This window comes from Saimiri boliviensis, chromosome 1, assembly GCF_048565385.1.
Source record: "Saimiri boliviensis isolate mSaiBol1 chromosome 1, mSaiBol1.pri, whole genome shotgun sequence".
NCBI classification, from domain to species: domain Eukaryota; kingdom Metazoa; phylum Chordata; class Mammalia; order Primates; family Cebidae; genus Saimiri; species Saimiri boliviensis.
Genome location: NC_133449.1, coordinates 281922857 through 281943861, shown reverse-complemented (window position 1 = coordinate 281943861; position 21005 = coordinate 281922857). Strand labels below are relative to the sequence as shown.

At 37.0% G+C, this 21005-nt stretch overlaps 1 protein-coding gene across 11 annotated transcripts in view; it reads right to left on the bottom strand.

Annotated features, from left to right (window-relative positions):
- The window catches only part of CDH18 (cadherin 18), a 1096529-nt gene that overhangs the window by 227032 nt on the left and 848492 nt on the right, over positions 1-21005 (bottom strand). The window lies entirely within an intron of this gene.

The window sequence follows — 21005 nt, the reverse complement described above, 5'->3', positions numbered from 1 at the left end:
TGATAAAATAGACTTTAAAGCAACAAAGATCAAAAGAGACAAAGAAGGACATTACATAATGGTAAAAGGATCACTGCAACAAGAAGAGCTAAGGATCCTAAATATATACGCACCCAATACAGGAGCACCCAGATACATAAGGCAAGTTCTTAATGACTTACAAAGAGACTTAGACTCCCACACAATAATAGTGGGAGACTTTAACACCCCACTGTCAATATTAGACAGATCAACCAAACAGAAAATCAACAAGGATATCCAGGACCTGAACTCAGACCTGGAACAAGCAAACCTAATAGACATTTACAGAACTCTCCACCCCAATTCCATAGAATATACATTCTTCTCAGCACCACATCACACCTACTCTAAAATTGACCACATAATTGGCAATAAATCACTCCTCAACAAATGCAAAAGAACAGAAATCATAACAAACAGTCTCTCAGACCACAGTGCAATCGAGTTAGAACCAGAATGCAGAAACTAACTCAGAACCGCACAGCTTCATGGAAACTGAACAACTTGCTCTTGAATGTTGACTGGATAAACAATGAAATGAAGGCAGAAATAAAGATGTTCTTTGAAACCAATAAGAACGAAGACACAACATACCAGAATCTCTGGGACACTTTTAAAGCAGTCTCTAGAAGAAAATATATAGCAATGAGTGCCCACATGAGAAGAAAGGAGAGATCTAAAATTGACACCTTATCATCAAAATTGAAAGAGCTAGAGGAGCAAGATCAAAAAAACTCAAAACCTAGCAGAAGACAGGAAATAACTAAGATCAGAGCAGAACTGAAGGAAATAGAGACACAAAAAACTCTTCAAAAAATCAATAAATCCAGGAGCTGGTTTTTTGAAAAGATCAACAAAATAGACAGACCACTAGCCAGATTAATAAAAAAGAAAAGAGAGAATAACCAAATTGATGCAATAAAAAACGATAAAGGGGATATCACCACAAATTCCACAGAAATCCAAACCATCATCAGAGATTATTACAAACAACTCTATGCACATAAACTAGTAAACCTGGAAGAAATGGATAAATTCCTGGACACCTGCATCCTCCCAAGCCTAAACCTGGAAGAAGCCGAAACCCTGAATAGACCAATAACATGGTCTAAAGTTGAGGCAGCAATAAAGAGCCTACCACTCAAAAAAATCCCAGGTCCAGATGGGTTCACAGCCGAATTCTACCAGACATACAAAGAGGAGCTGATACCATTCCTTCTGAAACTATTCCAGATAATCCAAAAAGAGGGAATCCTTCCCAAATCATTTTATGAGACCAACATCATCCTGATACCAAAACCCGGCAGAGACTCAACAAGAAAAGAAAATTTCAGGCCAATATCCATGATGAACATAGATGCAAAAATCTTCAATAAAATACTGGCAAACCGATTGCAACAGCATATCAAAAAGCTCATCCACCATGATCAAGTAGGATTCATCCCGGGGATGCAAGGCTGGTTCAACATACGCAAGTCCATAAACGTAATTCACCACATAAACAGAACCAAAGACAAAAACCACATGATTATCTCAATTGATGCAGAGAAGGCTTTTGACAAAATTCAACAACCCTTTATGCTAAAAACCCTCAATAAACAAGGTATTGACGGAACGTATCTCAAAACAATAAAAGCTATTTATGACAAACCAACAGCCAATATCATCCTGAATGGGCAAAAACTGGAAGCATTCCCTTTGAAATCTGGCACTAGACAAGGATGCCCTCTCTCACCACTCCTATTCAATATAGTACTGGAAGTTCTAGCCAGAGCAATCAGGCAAGAAAAAGAAATAAAAGGTATCCAAATTGGAAAGGAGGAAATCAAATTGTCTCTATTTGCAGATGACATGATTGTATATCTGGAAGACCCCATCATCTCAGCCCAAAGTTTCCTGAAACTGATAAACAACTTCAGCAAAGTCTCAGGATACAAAATCAACGTGTAAAAATCACAAGCATTCCTATACACCAGTAATAGACTTCAAGAGAGCCAAATCAAGAACGAACTGCCATTCACAATTGCTACAAAGAGAATAAAATACCTAGGAATACAACTAACAAGGAACGTAAAGGACCTCTTCAAGGAGAACTACAAGCCATTGCTCAACGAAATAAGAGAGGATACAAACAGATGGAGAAACATTCCATGTTCATGGTTAGGAAGAATCAACATCGTGAAAATGGCCATACTGCCCAAAGTAATTTACAGATTCAACGCTATTCCCATCAAGCTACCAATGACCTTCTTCACAGAACTGGAAAAAAACACCTTAAACTTCATATGGAACTGAAAGAGAGGCCGCATAGCCAAGTCAATTCTAAGCAAAAAGAACAAAGCAGGAGGCATCACACTACCGGACTTCAAACTATACTACAAGGCTAAAGTAATCAAAACAGCATGGTACTGGTACCAAAACAGAGATATAGACCAATGGAACAGAACAGAGGCCTCAGAGGAAATACAACATACCCACAACCATCTGATCTTCGACAAACCTGACAAAAACAAGCAATGGGGAAAGGACTCCCTGTTTAACAAATGGTGTTGGGAAAACTGGCTAGCCATGTACAGAAAGCAGAAACAGGACCCCTTCCTGACACCTTACACCAAAATTAACTCCAGATGGATTAAAGACTTAAACATCAGACCTAACACCATAAAAACCCTAGAAGAAAATCTAGGCAAAACCATTCAGGACATAGGTGTAGGCAAGGACTTCATGACCAAAATGCCAAAAGCAAGGGCAACAAAAGCCAAAATAGACAAATGGGACCTAATCAAACTACACAGCTTCTGCACAGCAAAAGAAACAGTCAGTAGAGTGAATCGGCAACCAACAGAATGGGAAAAAATTTTTGCAGTCTCCTCATCTGACAAGGGGCTGATATCCAGAATTTACAAAGAACTAAAGCAGATCTACAAGAAAAAAACAAACAAGCCCATTCAAAAATGGGCAAAGGATATAAACAGATACTTTACAAAAGAAGACATACAGGAGGCCAACAAACATATGAAAAAATGCTCATCATCACTGGTGATCAGAGAAATGCAAATCAAAACCACATTGAGATATCATCTCACACCAGTTAGAATGGCAATCATTAAAAAAATCTGGAAACAACAGATGCTGGAGAGGATGTGGAGAAATAGGAACACTTTACACTGTTGGTGGGAATGTAAATTAATTCAACCATTGTGGAAGACAGTGTGGTGATTCCTCAAGGACCTAAAAATAGAAATCCCATTTGACCCAGCAATCCCATTACTGGGTATATATCCAAAGGATTATAAATCATTCTACTATAAGGACACGTGCACACAAATGTTCATTGCAGCACTGTTTACAATAGCAAAGACCTGGAACCAACCCAAATGTCCAACGATGATAGACTGGATAGGGAAAATGTGGTACATATACACCATGGAATATTATGCAGCCATCAAAAACGATGAGTTCACGTCCTTTGTAGGGACATGGATGAACCTGGAAACCATCATTCTCAGCAAACTGACACAAGAGCAGAAAATCAAACACCGTATATTCTCACTCATAGGCGGGTGTTGAACAATGAGAACACATGGACACAGGGTGGGGAACACTACACACTGGGGTCCGTTGAGGGGAAATGGGGGAGGGACGGGGGGGTGGGAAGGTGGGAAGAGATAGCATGGGGAGAAATGACAGATACAGGTGAGGGGACGGAAGACAGCAAAGCACACTGCCATGTGTGTACCTATGCAACAATCTTGCATGTTCTTCACATGTACCCCAAAACCTAAAATGCAATAAAAAAAAACCTCAAAAATATGTCACTAAGTATGTTCCATCCTTCCATTCCTTATTACAGCTTTACTGTAAACCCAACACTTCTCAGATTGTGATATGGCTATTAAATCATTCCAGAGTCATATGATTTTCCATTCATGGTCAAAAGGAAAGAATATTGTAGGAATAAACTAAAGATTCTGATTGGATGGCTTACGTATCTTGCCCTGCCCTCAAACAACAGATTGGATTAGTTAAGATCATGTGCTCCATAATTGAATGTTGCAGGTTACTTCTCTGTAACCAGAGAAATCAGGGCTCTCTCAGAAGAAGCAGGTATTTATACTAGGATGAAAATACACATGTCAGGCAGAGAAAATGAAATATCTATTAATTACAATAGCTTGAGCCAAACAATCAGAAACCTCAGTAACTTAGCATGTTAAACGTTTTTAAAATATATTTGCAGCATATATTTCCTCCAGAGACCATAATTGCCATCATTTTATGACTACACAATCTGGGACACATTGGTTCCAAGGTCATTCAGTACAGGTTATTCTTCTGGTTGTTTTCATTTCCAGCCCTTCTCTGCCTTGGTACGTTATTAGGAGCAACTTCCTTTTACTCCTGGGAGGTACTGTCAGAAGACTGACGTGTGGGAAAATATTAATTGCCAGGATTTTATTCCCCATTTCTTTCTGCTTTTGGTGGCAACCTCAGGAGGGCCACATTTCCTCCACAGATTTAGATCCATCCAGGCAGCATGCCCTGGTTAGATCCAGTCGCTAATTCCCTGACTCATGAGCTCCCTCTGCCTTGGTTACTCCAGCTCTTTCTCACATCATTGTCCCATTCGACTTAGGTGCTGTTACATCACCTGTGTAAACAACGTTTGCTATTAAGTTGCATCTTTTTGAAGAGAGATACTCTCAGAATGGAAAGTGACAAATCAACCAATGGAAGCAGAAAAGCTGGCTGGAAGATCACACAGGATATGTTTAAGTTCCAGTCTCAGAAGTAACATATAGAATTTTTTTCCACACTCCATTTGAAATATAGCCCCAAACTGACTGCAAAGGAGAATAGGAAATTTTACATGTGCCAGAAAGAAGAAAATGGTATGGTGAGCATAAAGTATTGTGTGCTAATTCTAATAATTTCCTGGAAGTGTGGGTACTCAACTGACAAGATATTTGTAATATGGATAAATTAATTAATTCTTACTAAAATGTATTTGATATTATTACTGTTAGTTCTGATATAATGCAACATATATATGAATTCCTAAAAATCATCATGTATTAAAAAAATTCAAAGTAAAACTGTAAGACTTATGCAGAAAAATGTCAAAGGCATGACAGTTAAACTTTGTTAGTACTATAATAAGTAGGATAAACTTTAAAGACTTAGTAAAAAGAGTTTCCACAGGTTAAATGATTTAAAAATTCATAAATATTACAATAAATATAGTACCTTAACTTGAAAAAACCTGAAGTTTTCATGTGATAGTGGGTTTTGGAAGAGTTACCACTTGTGAATTGTTGTCAAGTAAAGGAAGGAAGTCTGTTCAAAATTCAATGGAAAGTTGAAACCCCAGATGTGGATGTTGGTGGCTCATTACACATGCAATGAGATAGCCAGTATAGATGTATAAAATATCTACTTGTGTGTGTGCACACACACATACATACATTTTGTGCATTTAGTGGGATGTACTTGTCTATGTTCACCTAATGTCTCTTAGGGATGAAACTGTGTGTAAATGAATGTAGAATTTTGTAGCAAATGTGTTTTGTGTTCTGCAACTGTGGAAAACATTGTGTTTCAGATCAAGATTTATAGCTGAACTCATTGAATTTCAAGTTCATTAAATCACTACACTTCATAGTGTCACAGTGAAATATGGGACTTATAATTGCAACTAGAAATATAACAAAATATTTTCCCAACCAAAAAATGTATTTCATGCTAGTATTGAGAATTTGTGAAGTAAGCTGTGTTGAAATTTAATAACATGGCAACACAAGAATGGTTTCCAAGATGGCGGACTAAGGTATCTGGCACTAACTTCCTCCACAAAGAGAAACCAAGTTAGTAAGTGGATAATTACACTTTAAATAGATTATCTAAGAGGTAACACTGGAATTCACCAAAGAAGTGACAGGAGACACCTGAGACATGGAAAGAGAGGGAAGCAAAGCAGCTGATTTGGCTGTGATCAGCTGGGAGCCTGGAGAGGCTACCCAGAGTGTGGAAATTGTATGTAAGAGATGCACACAGTCCAAATTCCCACCATGAACTCCTGCAGTTCCGGACATGGAGAGCTCCTTGATTCCTGCAGGCTTTGAGACTGGCATGGGGAGCTACCTGAAGAGAGTGTGATGGCACATTGCTCCAGGGAAGGAGTGATGCTCCACTTGGTTCCAGACACCCTCTAAGAGATAAGAAGTTGCAGCACAGACCCATTTCAAAAGCGCAGCCTCCATCAAACTACATCCTGTTCTGAGACCAAATCACCCCTGTATCTCCATATTACTGGAGTTCACTGACATTCCTCCCCTTGCACATTTGTCTCACATTCACACAGAGGACTACAATGGCATGACATGAGTTATACCCACTGGAATGGCAGGGCCCCCAGCACTCTAATATATCCAGTGACTGGTATCTTGGAGAATGGGCAGTGCAGCAAACTTGGTTGGCATAGGATAAGGGAGCCATAGCACCTGCTCCCCAGAGCCTGAAACCCTCCTGCCTAAGACTGCTGCCACTAAAAGCAAGCCCACCCCCACCAGCAGCAGAAGGGCCATAGTGCACTTTCACATACCTTGAGGACTAGATGTCCCTGTTGGTGCCACTGCTGCAGCCACTGCTGACATCTCCAGAGCATGAAACGTGCACTCCCCAGAGCCTGAAGGCTGACTACCTGCAGCTTTTGTCACAGAAAGAAAACTCAATCCACCAGCAGCAAAGTCACAAGACATTCATACATTCCCTGATAACAGGCTCTATCTACTCAAACCACTGCTGCTGGTGGGCTTGGGGTCCAATCCACCCTGGCCACCACAACTGACACCCATGAAGAGTATCAGGAGGCCTGAGGACAATCCCAGCCAGCTTGGCACCAACTGTCCAGTACCAAAATCTACTACCCAATTGTCTAGGAATCACTCTGCTCCATCCACCACTGCTGCCGACTGTACACTCTTTCTGACGGCCTGAAGACAGGCCTACCCAGCTTATAGCAGCCACCATTAACACCACAGCATGCTGCATAGGAGCCCAAAGGTTGTCCCACCATGATTACTGTCATTACTCATGCCATGCACACTGCCCAAAACGCTATGATTCACCTACCCAAAAGCCTACTACTATCACAGACATGAAGAAGGAAGTGGCCTAGAGGATTAAGAAATGGCCCACATGGATAGGCTAACACTACTGACCACATACATTACCTGGCAGCCCAATGACAGTCATGCTTGTCCTGTCATTGGAATCACTAGGGCTGAGGGACTGACCCATCCAGAATCCCCTTTCCTAGCAAAACCTCCCTAGAGCCTTAAAATTTTACCTATGCTACTGAAGAAATCACAGACAACACTGCTATTCTTTACAGGTAAAGAAGTCATATGAAGACTACAGTACTTAATGCACTCATAATCAAACGTAAAGTGTCCTGCCCAACCAACAGCATAAATACAGTATTACATAAAAAAAGTCATCCTCTAAAAAAGCAAATCTCAAAAAGTAGAAGTGACTTACACCATATGCACAAATATCAATATAAGTATTCAACAAACATAAATAATAAGGAAATATGTTTCCTCCAAAGGATCACAAAGATTTTCTCAGCAACAGATTACAATGAAAAAAGTATTAAATGTTAGAAAGGTATTAAATGCCAGAAGATTGACAGTAGATTTCTCAGAATAAATCTTACAGGCCAGGAGAGAATGGGATGATAAATTCAAAAGGCTAAAAGAAAATAAAAATTATTGGCAACCAAGGTTATTATACACAGCAAAGTTTTCCTATATGAATGAAGAAGAAATAATGTTTCAGATAAGCAAAAACTAAAGGAATTTATAAGTATAGATCATTCCCACAAGGAATGTTTAAGGGTTTCATAAACTGGAAACAAAATGCTTATATTTATCATTGTGAAAATACATGAAAGTGTAAAACACACTGATAGAGTTTTAAACATATAAATGAAGAAGAGAAGAATTCTAATGTTACCACTACAAGAAAACCATCAATCCAAAATGATATACAATGAGAAAGAATGAAAGAAACAAAGAATACACAAAACAAACATAAAATAGTTAACAAATGCACAGGAATATGTCCTCAAATATCAATAAGAATCTTAAATATAAACAAATTAAATATTTTACTTAAAATATTTAGACTGAGTAGTTTTTTTTTTAGTGACATAATGATATGCTGCCTACAAGAAACTCACTTCATCTGTAATGATCCATATAGACTGAAAGTAAAGGAATGGATAAAGATTTCCTGCACAAATGGAAACCAAAAGTGATCAGGAGTAGCTACACTTAGATAAAAATTGTGTGTACGTTAAACACAGTTAAAAAAAAAAAAGAAAAAAAGGTCTTTATAAAATTATAAATATAAATTTATATATATATATATATATATATATATATATATATATACCCAAAACAGAGCTCCAAGATATAGAAAGCAAATATTATTTGATCTAAAAGGAGAGATACACTCCAATACAATAATAGGTTGGGACTTCAACCACAAACTCTCAGCATTAAACACATCATTTAGGCAGAAAATTAATCAAAATACACATACACACACTCCAAAACCAAAAACAAACAAAAATTGGATTTAAAGTCCTCTTGAGAACAGATGAACCTAACAGAAATCTACAGAACATTTTAACCAACAGCTACAGAATACGCATTCCTTTATTCAGCACATGGAAAATTATCCAGGGGAGAACACATAAAAGTCCACAAAATAAGCCTCAACAAATTCTTAAAAGTCAAAATAATATCAAGTGTTTTCTAAACAACACTGTAATAAAAATACTAGCTGGTAACAACAGGAACTTTGGAAATTATACAAATGCATGAAAATCAATCAACTTGGTCCTGAATGACCAATAGATAAATGAGAAAATCAAGAAGAAAAATTTTAAACATGTTTGAAACAAATGAAAATTTTAAAAGACACACAAAAACCTATGGGATACAGCAAAAATAATGCTGAGAGTAAAGTTTATATCAATAAATGCCTATATCAAAAACTAGAAAGATTTTAAATAAACAATCTAATAATATACTTCAAGAAACAAGAAATTAAAGAACAAAATCATTAATATAAGGATAGAAATAAAGACCAGAGAAGAATAAAATGAAACAGAGACAAAATAACACAAAGTCAAATGAAAATTTTGTCTTTTAAAAATACAAAGTTCATAAACCACTAAATAGACTAACAACAATAATAAAAACCTGTATTAATAAATTCAGAAACAAAAAATTATACACTACAACTGATACATCAGAAATACAAAAAAAAAGAAATCAGAGACAATATGAACAATTATATGCTAACACACTAGAAAACCTAGAGAAAATACATAAATTTCTGGATACATACAACCTACCAGGATTAATTTAGGAAGAAAATAGAAAACCTGAACAGGCCAAGAAAAAATAACAAGAATGAATCTGTAATAAAAAAATGTCTCCATAGAGTGAAAAGCCCAGAACCTAAAGGTTTCACTGCGGACTTCTACCACATGTATAAAGTAACACCAAATTTTCTTAAATTGTTCTAAAAAATTGAATAGGCAAGAATACTCTCTAACACATTCTATGAGGCTGGCATTACTCTGATATCAGAACTAGAAAATGACACAACAACAACAACAACAACAACAACAACAACAACTACGGGTCAGTATCCCTAATGAACATAAATGCAAAAATCTTCAACAAAGTATTAACAAGCTGAATCCAACAGTGCATTAGAAAGACAATATACCATGTTACAGTGGAAAGCATGCCAAGGATGCAAGCATGGTTAGTTCAACATATGTAAATCAATAAATGTGATGCATCACATTAACAGAATGAAGGGCAAACCCCAACATCCATCCAGATAGGCATATAAAAGACATTTGATAACATTAACATTCTTAATGTTCCTACACAAAGAACAAACACATCTTAAAGGTCATATATGACAAACCCACAGCTAACATTGATTGTACCGAATGGAGAAAGCTAAAAGCTTTTCTTCTAAGAACTGGAAAAAGACAAGGTGTCTACCTTCACCACACCTATTTTAATATGGTACTGAATGTCCTAACCATAGAAATCAGAAAGTAGGAAGAAATAAAAGGCAGACAAATTGGAAAGGAGGAAGTCAAAGTGTCCTTCTTTGCTGATGACATAAACCTACATTTAGAAACACCTGAAGACTCTTCTAGAAAACACTTAGACCAAATTAAAAAAAAATTAAGTTTCAGGATAGAAACTCAACATACAAAGAATCAGTAGTTTCTAAACACTAATAATGAGCTAGATGAAAAATTAAGAATTCAGTCTCATTTACAATAGCCATAAAAATATCTAGGAATAAATTTAACCAAAGAGATGAAGGAAAGGATACTGTCTTCAATAAATGGTGCTAGGAAACTTAATATTCATCTGCAGAAGAATGAAACTGACCTCTTTCTCTTACCATGTACAAATATAAACTCAAAATATGGTAAAAACTTAAGACCCAAATAAAACGACTATAATGAAAGATGGGTGAAACATTTTAGAATGTGGCCCTAGACCAAAATTTTATGGCTAAGACCTCAAAAGCACAGGCAACAAAATGAAAAATAGACAAATGTGACCATATTTAACTAAAATGCTTCTGCTCATCAGAAGAAATAATCAACAGAATAAAGAGACAACTTGTTCAACAGGATAAAATATTTGCAAATTATTTATCCAACAAATGACTAATATTCATAATGTATAAGAAATTCTAACAATTTAGCAGAAAAAATAATCTCATTATAAAGAGCAAAAAGGAGAGAAATACACATTTTTAATATAATGATATGCAAATGGCCAACAGGTATATGAATAAATGCTAGATATTGCTAATCATCAGAGAAACACAAAACAAAATGATAATCATATAACATCATACCTCAGGTACAATAGCTATTATTAAAGTGGAAAAAATTATAGATTTTGTTGAGGATGAAAACAATAGGAAATTCTTACATATTGTCAGTTGGCATGTAAATGAGTAGATTCATTATGTACAACAGCATGAAAATTTCTCAGAAAAAAAAAAAAACATAAAAACAAAACTACCATATTATCCAGCAATCTCACTACTAGATATATATTGCTAAAGGAAAGGAAATCAGTATATCAAAGGCATAATGACACCCCTATATTTTTGAAGCAAATAATTTCACAGTAGCAAAGGTATGGAATCAACCTAAGTGGCCATCAATGAATTAATGTAAAAAGAAAATATGGCATATATACACAATGAAATACTCTTTTGCCATAAAAAAAAATCATTTTTTTTTTGTGCAGCCGCATGGATGAAACTGGAGTTTATTATATCAGACAAAATAAACCAGGCATAGAAATGCACATATTGCATGTTCTCACTCGTATGTGGGATCTAAAGAAAAGCCAATCTTGTAATTGTAAAGAGTAGAATGACAGTTATCAGAGGCTTGGTTTGTTGTAGTCTTACTACTCTTCAATCTTCACTTTTAGAATTAATAAAATACAGATAATAATTTTAAATGTAAAACAATAAAAAATCCTAGAAATTATGTGAAAGAATTAAAATCAACTTAATGTTCTGAAGAGTTTAAAAAATTCAGTTATTACAACTGTATAAAACAATTGAAGTGTATCATTTTTGGACATTTCTAATTGGGAAATATTTCATTATTTCTATGCAATTAGTAATCTGCTCCACTCTTCATATCCATTCTGGAAAGTTCTTGGTGTCTCACTTGGGCATCTCATTTTAATCTTTTCCAAACTGTACTCATAATTTTCCTACAAACTAAATCATTGCAAATGCTTTACAAATTGTAAGAGTGCTGGGAGCGGTGGTTCAAGCCTGTAATCCCAGCACTTTGGGAGGCCGAGGCGGGTGGATCACGAGGTCGAGAGATCGAGACCATCCTGGTCAACATGGTGAAACCCCGTCTCTACCAAAAATACAAAAAACTAGCTGGGCGTGGTGGCACATGCCTGTAATCCCAGCTACTCAGGAGGCTGAGGCAGGAGAATTGCCTGAACCCAGGAGGCGGAGGTTGCGGTGAGCCAAGATGGCGCCATTGCACTCCAGCCTGGGTAACAAGAGTGAAACTCCCCGTCTCAAAAAAAAAAAAAAAAAAAAAAAAAAAAAAAAAAAAAAATTATGAGAGGAAGGCAAGCACAGTGGCTTATGTCTGTAATCCAAACATTTTGGGATGCTTAGACAGGAGGATTACTTAAGGTCAGGAGCTTGAGACCAGCCTGGCCAACATGGTGAAACTCCGTCTCTACTAAAAATACAAAAAAAAAAAAAAAAAAGAAAAGAAAAAAAAAATACAAAATTACATGCTTGGTGGTGCATGTCTGTAGTTGCAGCTACTCAGGAGGCTGAGGCAAGAGAATCACTTGACCCTGGGAGATGGAGGTTGCAGTGAGCGGAGATTGGGCTACTGCACTCCAGCCTGGGCAACAGAGTGAGACTCCTTCTCAAACAAACAAACAAACAAACAAACAAACAAACAAACAAAAAACATCATGAGGGGAAGCCTCTAGATAATATTAAGGGAACTTAAAGATAAACAATCTGGGTCAAGTTCCATTTCACAGTGTATTTAATTCTCAGTAGGACCATTATTATCCACTTCCCTCTTTTGTACATTTGCTATCCGAAATTATGTGTGCACATATATACACAAAAACAGATGCACAGTCTCCATGAATAAAAAGGCTTAAAGGCCGGGCGCGGTGGCTCAAGCCTGTAATCCCAGCACTTTGGGAGGCCGAGGTGGGTGGATCACAAGGTCGAGAGATCGAGACCATCCTGGTCAACATGGTGAAACCCCATCTCTACTAAAAATACAAAAAGTTAGCTGGGCGTGGTGGTGCATGCCTGTAATCCCAGCTACTCAGGAGGCTGAGGCAGGAGAATTGCCTGAGCCCAGGAGGCGGAGGTTGCGGTGAGCCGAGATCGCACCATTGCACTACAGGCTGGGTAACAAGAGCGAAACTCCGTCTCAAAAAAAAAAAAAAAAAAAAAAAAAAAAGGCTTAAAGGTTTTCCACCAACATCAATAAATCTAATTTCCTCAATAGTATGCAGCATATTTAATTTTTTACATAAGTGTAAGAGCAAATCTAATTTTTTAGGTTTCTCAAACTGTGTATTTCTCCACAACTCTCTACTATTTTAAACTCTGTTATGAGCATTGGTTACTGAAAAACAGACAAAAGAGCCAATCTATAGTGTTCAAAACAACTATTTAGGGGCCTGAATATTTTTAAAAGAGTACTAATGATAAAATGGTAACTAAGAGGATTGCCTCCATATGCTCACCTATTGTGAAATTACGGGGCCTCCCTCTGTTTCATAGACTCCCTCTGCCAAGACAATATGAAAAGCAATTTGGATATATCTTAAGTCACACTTACAAACATTTAATCAAGGCTAAGTATAAAGTTTAGGCATTAATAATACATTTTTGAGTTCATGTATATATTCACTAGTTTAAATATCTTATTACTATAGTGTCCAGTATACAGATTCTCAAGTTAATTCAGAAGTAAGCTCTGTGTGTGTATGTGTCCGTGTTTGTGAGTGGGTTGAGGATAATGTTTGTTTTTATTTCCCATAGTCTCCTGCAGTTTCCAGTACTTTGTAAAAGACAAAAGTTAATTGTTTATTGAATGTCGATGATTTGTTGAAAAAATGAACAAGGACAACTGTTCATGGTAGATAATAGCTGAGATCGTGCCATTGCACTCCAGCCTGGGCAACAGAGTGAGACTCTGTCTCTAAATAAATAAATAAATAAATAAATAAATAAATAAGGTTACATGGCTCAGGTTCCATTGCAATAAAGATTTCTGTAACATAAATAATGTTAAGATGAAAGCAGAACTTTCTATAGCTGGCAAACAGTGTACAGTAGCACCTAGGATAGTCCTTGAAACAAAGGGAAGCTCCATGATTAGTGTGGACTGAAGTCAGAGCTGTCGTCTATCCCACTTGGTTGCCTATGGGATAACACAAGTCCTCTTTTCTGGTGCATGATTGTGTGCACCAAGTGCACGCCTGTATGTGTGAAAGGGGGCATAGGAAATAGAATTCTCACTCTAGGTCTTTGTGTGTGTGCATAGAAAATAATGCTGTAATTTGCTGGAAGGATTCACTCATATTTTTTTCTGCATTGACCTTCTGTCTCCAGACTAGTGATTTGTTTATTGAACAAGTACACATTAAAGGAATAAATTGTGGTTATGTTGTTTCATTGCTACAAAGGATGACTTTTAAAATACCTCTACAGTGTTAAATCTAAGGATGTAGGACTCTTGAATATTAAGTATCAACTTGCTACCCAGAAAGAGACCAAATGAATGATTAGTGATCTGCTTATACAGCAGATATAACTAGTCTACCTTATGTAAAATTTGGAAGGCATTAAAAGCCTAAAAATGCATTAGAGATTTTTTTTTCACCTGACAAACAATCAGGAATAAAAATAGTCATAAAATCACAATTATTGTTCCAAAGTTCACTGACAATGACACACAGCCCTTGTCCTTTATAAAGTTTTCTACATTGCAATCAGCATCCTGGGGGGCTGCAATCAGGAATAGGTTAGTGCTGTGTGAGCTGACATTTCCTATAACTTCAACTCTAAGGATCCAATCAGAATTCATTGCAAGCACTATGTATAGCAACCTTTGACTGCTACAGCAACCAGAAGGTAAATTTCTTTATGTGTATGAGGGGAATGATTAACTTCAGGAGCCAGTTCATCTTCAATATCAGCAATCAAAACTGGAATGCAGCCTAAAACCTAAAAACCAAAATAAGGTTGATTGCACTTAACTTTTGTCAAATAAAATGATGTATTTTATGTTATTTACTTATAATTTACATTGCAGCATCTCTTTGTTGCAATTAAATTATATCATAAAAACTCACTGCTTTATAGAGAGCTTTCTCCGTGTGTGCATGTATGTGTATGTGTGTGTGCCTATGTGTAAGTGTGTAAGTTTTGAAGTATTTACCATTATCCTGCCAGGAAATTAGGGTAGAATAGTTTGTTCTAATTTTATAGGGAAAAAAATGAAGCTCAGAGACATGAATTGAATTCATTGGGCCACATAAAGGGTATAACCTTCCAGGTTTTGTGGTTTACATCTGCAATCCCAGCACTTTGAGAGGCCAAGGCTGGTGGATCACATGAGCTCTGGAATTCGAGATAAGCTTGGGAAACTTAGTGAGATCTTATCTCTACAGAAAATACCAAAATTAGCAATGCATAGTTGTGTATGCCTTTAGTCCCAGATACTCAGAAGGCTGAAGCCCGAGAATCACCTGAGCCTAGCAGATGGAGGTTGCAGTGAACCAATATCACGGCACTGTACTCCAGCCTGAGCAACACAAAGAGACCCAGTCGCAAAAAAAAAAAAAAAAAAAAAAAAAAAAAACTAAACAAAACAACAAACAACAACAGAAAGTATACACCCCACAGTGTAGCACTAATGCCACACTATCATCCAACTCTGGGACCAGTGATCTTTGCTCCATAAACTTCTGCTTCCCAGAACTTACACATCAGTGATATTTTTAAAACTCGCACCTAATTTCAAGTAAAATGCCAAGATCATATTTTGTTCAAGTAATTATCCCTTTAAGTTAGAAATGTTGAAGCAAATTTGAAGCAGAATTTTTATATTAATTTGAGGGATTTTTGCTAACAAATATTCTTTTAAATATGTCCCCATGGAAAATTAATTATCACAAACAACCCAATTGCTATATTTTATGGATTTTTTAAATTAGATGACTGCTACAAATCATTTGTCAGTATACCAATGCACCAGAATACATTACGTCTTGGGGTAGCCATATTGCTGTTACCATGTTAATATATCTTGGGAATGGAACTCTCATTTTCCCATTTGTGATGTTGTAAAAATGCTCTAATAGTTTGAGCTGGTGACAATTTTATTAATTTAATTAGTTTTTAATAAAACTATCAGCCTAATTATAGGGTTTTTTCATCTCCCTAAAGTTTTCTTCTAAAAAAATTTCCAAGTAATTAAAAAAAAATCTTTAAAACTTATATCCTGACTTGATGGTTAAAATATATTCATGATAAACATTAAAAAAAAAGTGTCAGAAAACTTTATTGGCAAAGAGATGCTACCGAGAATATGAGTATATTGAATGACCAACAAAAAGTTTAGTGGAAAAGAAGGCTGAGTGCTTACATGCATTCTGTACCAAAAATAATTTTCAGCGGAATCCTGTTTTGAATATGATTTATCATCTATCATGAGAACTTGGGAGACACTCAGTTGTTCTCCATTGGACTGAATGCATTTACCATTTATAAATGTGGCTTATAATAAGCTCAAATACATTTTTCCTATTCTACTAGAGCAATATGATGAGCATAATTCATTTGTATAACTATGCGTGCTAGTTTGGTAGGTATCTGAGTGTGAAATAAAAATAGAATAACAGAGCTGATCCCAAGATGGCCAAATAAGAGGCAGCTCTGGAAAGCAGCTCCCAGCTAGAGAGACACAGAAGCCGAGTGGCCTCCAGAATTCCAAATGAGGTACCAGGTTCATTTTGTGGGTCTAGTTGGACAGTGGGTATAAACCAAATAGGGCAAGTTGAGGCAAGGCAGGGCACTGCCCCACCCAGGAGGTGCATGCAACTGACCAAAGGACCAGGGGATCTCCCACTCTGGGACTTCAGTTCGGATACAGCACTCCACCCAAGCCCTCTACAATCCACAGAACAGGAGATCTTTGCCAGGCTGAAAAGCCTCAGCAAGTTGCATGAACAGGGCAGAACAGTAACTTCAGCCAGTGCCAAGGCTGTCAGCATAGATCTAGGTGGGATCACTGGCTGACGCCAATAAAGCCAAAAAGCCGGTGGGACAGAGATACCCACCCCTCAGTAAGAAGGGAAACTGAATGCAGAAAAACAGCACCCCCCAACCCTCAACCAGCCCTGCACAAAGCCCAGTAGCCTAAAAACCTCTCACTCCAGAGTTATGCACCCAGAACATCAGTTAGAAAGGTAGCATGGGGAGAAATGACAGATACACGTGAGGGGAAGGAAGGCAGCAAACCACACTGCCATGTGTGTACCTATGCAACAATCTTGCATGTTCTTCACATGTACCCCCAAACCTAAAATGCAATAAAAAAAAAAGAAAAGATAAAATAAAATAAAAAAAAATAAATTAATTAAAAAAAAAAAAAAAAAAAAAAGATCAGGAACAATCCAGCTCGGCAGAGGGAAGGGAAGCCATCATTACAGAAGCCGGTCTAATTTTCCTGAGTAAATAAAAGACACAGCAGCTCCACTGAATCTGTAGCAACCCAGCAGTGCCTCCAAATGCAGACAAAAGAAAGGCCACCTCCCCAAGCACCTATCTGAGATTAAAACTATATAAATCCAAGAGATGGAAAGAAACCAGTGCAAGAAGAATGAAACCATCAAAAACCAGAACATCTCTCTCCGACCACGAGATCACAACTCCTCACCAGCAAGGGAACAAAGCTGGATGGAGAATGAATTTGAAGAATTGACTGAAGTGGGCTTCAGAAGGTAGGTAATAACGAAGAAGATAAATGACTTGACAGAACTGAAAAACACAGCACAAGACATTCATGAAGCATACACAAGTTTCAATAGCTGAACAGATCAAGCAGAAGAAAGGATATCAGAGACTGAAGATCAGCTCAATGAAATAAAACAAGAAAGCAAAAAAAAAAAAAAAGAGTGAAAAGAAATGAACAATGCCTTCAAGAAATATGGGATTATGTGAAAAGACCTAATCTATGCCTGATCGGTGTACCAGAAGATGATGGGGAGAATGAATGCAAGCTGGAAAACATTCTTCAGGATATTATCCAGGAGAACTTCCCCAACCTAGCAAGGCAGGCTAACATTCAAATACAGGAATTACAGAGAACACCACAGTGATGCTCCTCTAGAAGAGCAACCCCAAGGCAAATAATCATCAGGTTCACTAGGGTTGAAACAAAGGAAAAAATACTGAGGGTAGTCAAAGAGAAAGGTCACGTCACCCACAAAGGGAAGCACAACAGACTCAAGTGGATTTCTCAGCAGAAACCCTACAAGCCAGAAGAGAGTGGGGGCAATATCCAAAACCCTTAAAGAAAAGAACTTTCAACCCAGAATTTCATATCCAGCCAAACTAAGCTTTATAAGTGAAGGAGAAGCAATTGCTTTATGGACAAGCAATTGCTGAGAGATTTTTTCATTACCAGACCTGCCCTACAAGAGCTCCTGAAGGAGGCACTAAACACAGAAAAACCAGTACCAGCCACTGCAAAAAAGAACCAAATGGTAAGGACCAATGATGCAATGAAGAAATTACACCAAACAAAAGGCAAAACAACCAACCAGTAATAAAATAGCACGATCAAATTCACACATAACAATATTAACATTAAATGTCAATGGACTAAATGCCCCAGTCAAAAGACACAGACTGGCAAATTGGATAAAAAGCTAAGAATCATAAGGGTGCTGTATTCAGGAGACCCATCTCACGTGCGAAGACACACATAGTCTCACAATAAAGGGATAGAAGATTTACCAAGTAAATGGAGAGCAAAAAAAAAAAAAAAAAAAAAAAAAAAAAAGCAGGGTTGGCAATTCTAGTCTCTGATAAAATGGACTTTAAACCAACAAAAATCAAAAGAGACAAAGAAGGGTATTACATAATGGTAAAAAGATCAATACAACAGGAAAAGCTAACTATTCTAAATATATATGCACCCAATACAGGAGCAACCAGATTCATAAAGCAAGTCCTTAAACCTATAAAGAGACTTAGACTCCGGCACAATAAGAATGAGAAAATTTAACACTCCACTGTCAATATTAGACAGATCAGTGAGACAGAAAGCCAACAAAAAATTCAGGACTTGAATGCAGATCTGGACCAAGAAAACTTAACAGAGATTTACAGAACTCTTAACCCCAAATACACAGAATATACATTCTTCTCAGCACCAGATCACACTTACTGTAAAATCGACCACATAATTTGAACTAAATCACTCCTGAGCAAATGCAAAAGAATGGAAATAATAGCAAACAGTCTCTCAGAACACAGTGCAATCAAATTAGAACTCAGGATTAAGATACTAACTCAAAACTGCACAACCTGATGGAAAATGAATGACTGGCTCTTGAATGTAGACTGCATAAACAATTAAATGAAGGCAAAAAAAAAAAAAAAGGACATTCTTCGAAACCAATGAGAATGAAGATATGACATACCAGAATCTCTGGGACACATTTAAAGCAGTGTCTAAAGGGAAATTCATAGCAATAAATGCCCAAATGAGGAGCATAAAAAGGTCTAAAACCAACACCCTATCACCAGAATTGAGAGTTAGGGGAGCAAGATCAAAAAAAACTCAAAAGCTAGCAAAAGACAAGAAATAACTAAGATCAGAGCAGAACTGAAGGAGATAGAGACACAAAATATCCTTCAAAAAATCAACAAATCCAGGAGCTGGTTTTTTGAAAGATCAACAAAATAGATAGACTGCTAGCCAGACCAGTTAAAAAAAAAGAGAGAGGAATCAAATAGATACATAAAAAAATGATAAAGACGACATCACCACTGACTCCACAGAAATACAACTACCATCAGAGATTTCTAAAAACAACTCTATGCACACAAACCAGTAAATCTGGAAGAAATTGATAAATTCCTGGACACTTACACTCTCCCAAAACTAAACCAGGAAGAAGTTGAATACCTTAATACCAATAACAAGGGCTGAAGTTGAGGCAGCAATTAATAGCCTACCAACTAAATAAAGCCCAGGTCCAGATGGGTTTACAGCTGAATTCTACCAGACATACAAAGAGGAACTGGTACCATTCCTTCTGAAACTATTCCAAACAATGCACAAAGAGGGAATCCTCTCCAACTCATTTGATGAGACAAACATCATCCTACTACCAAAACCAAGCAGAGACACAACAAAAAGAGAAAACTTCAGGCCAATATCCATGATGAACATTGATGCAAAAATCTTCAATAAAATACTGGCAAACCCAATGAAAAAGCAAATCAAAACGCTTATTCATCATGATCAAGTAGGCTTCATCCTGCAGATGCAAGGCTGGTTCAACATATGAAAGTCTATGAACATAGGTGATAGGTGTACCTGAAAGTGAGGAAGAGAATGAATCCAAGCTGGAAAATACACTTCAGGACATTACTCAGGAAAATTTTCCCAATCTAGTAAGGCAGGATAATATTCAACTCCAGGTAATACAGAGAACACCACAGAGATATTCCTCAAGAAGAGCAACTCCAAGGCACATAATCATCAGATTCACCAGGGTTGAAATGAAGGAGAAAATACTAAGGGCAGCCAGAGAGAAATGTCAGGTTACCCACAAAGGGAAGCCTATCAGACTTACAGCAGATCTCTCAGCAGAAACCCCTACAAGCCAGAAGAGAGTGGGGACCAATATTCAACATCCTTAAAGAAAAGAACTTTCAACCCAGAATTTCACATCCAGCCAAACTAAGCTTCACAAGTGAAGGAAAAATAAAGTTTTTTGTGAATAAGCAAGCACTCAGAGATTTCATCACCACCAGGCCTGCTTTACAAGAGCTTCTGAAAGAACCACTACACATAGAAAGGAACAAACAGTATCAGCCTTTCGAAAAAATACCAAAAAGAGCATCAATGTAATGAAGAATTTACATCAACTAATGGGCAAAATAGCCAGGTTTTTAGCCATTATTCTGCCTCAAACAGGTAACCGTAATAAATGTCACACAAATCAAAAACTTGCTGTGCCTTTCTTCTGAGTCTCACTTTTTTGTCTGTGAACAAACTTTGATGTGAAACACACTAGCTGTACCATGAAGTG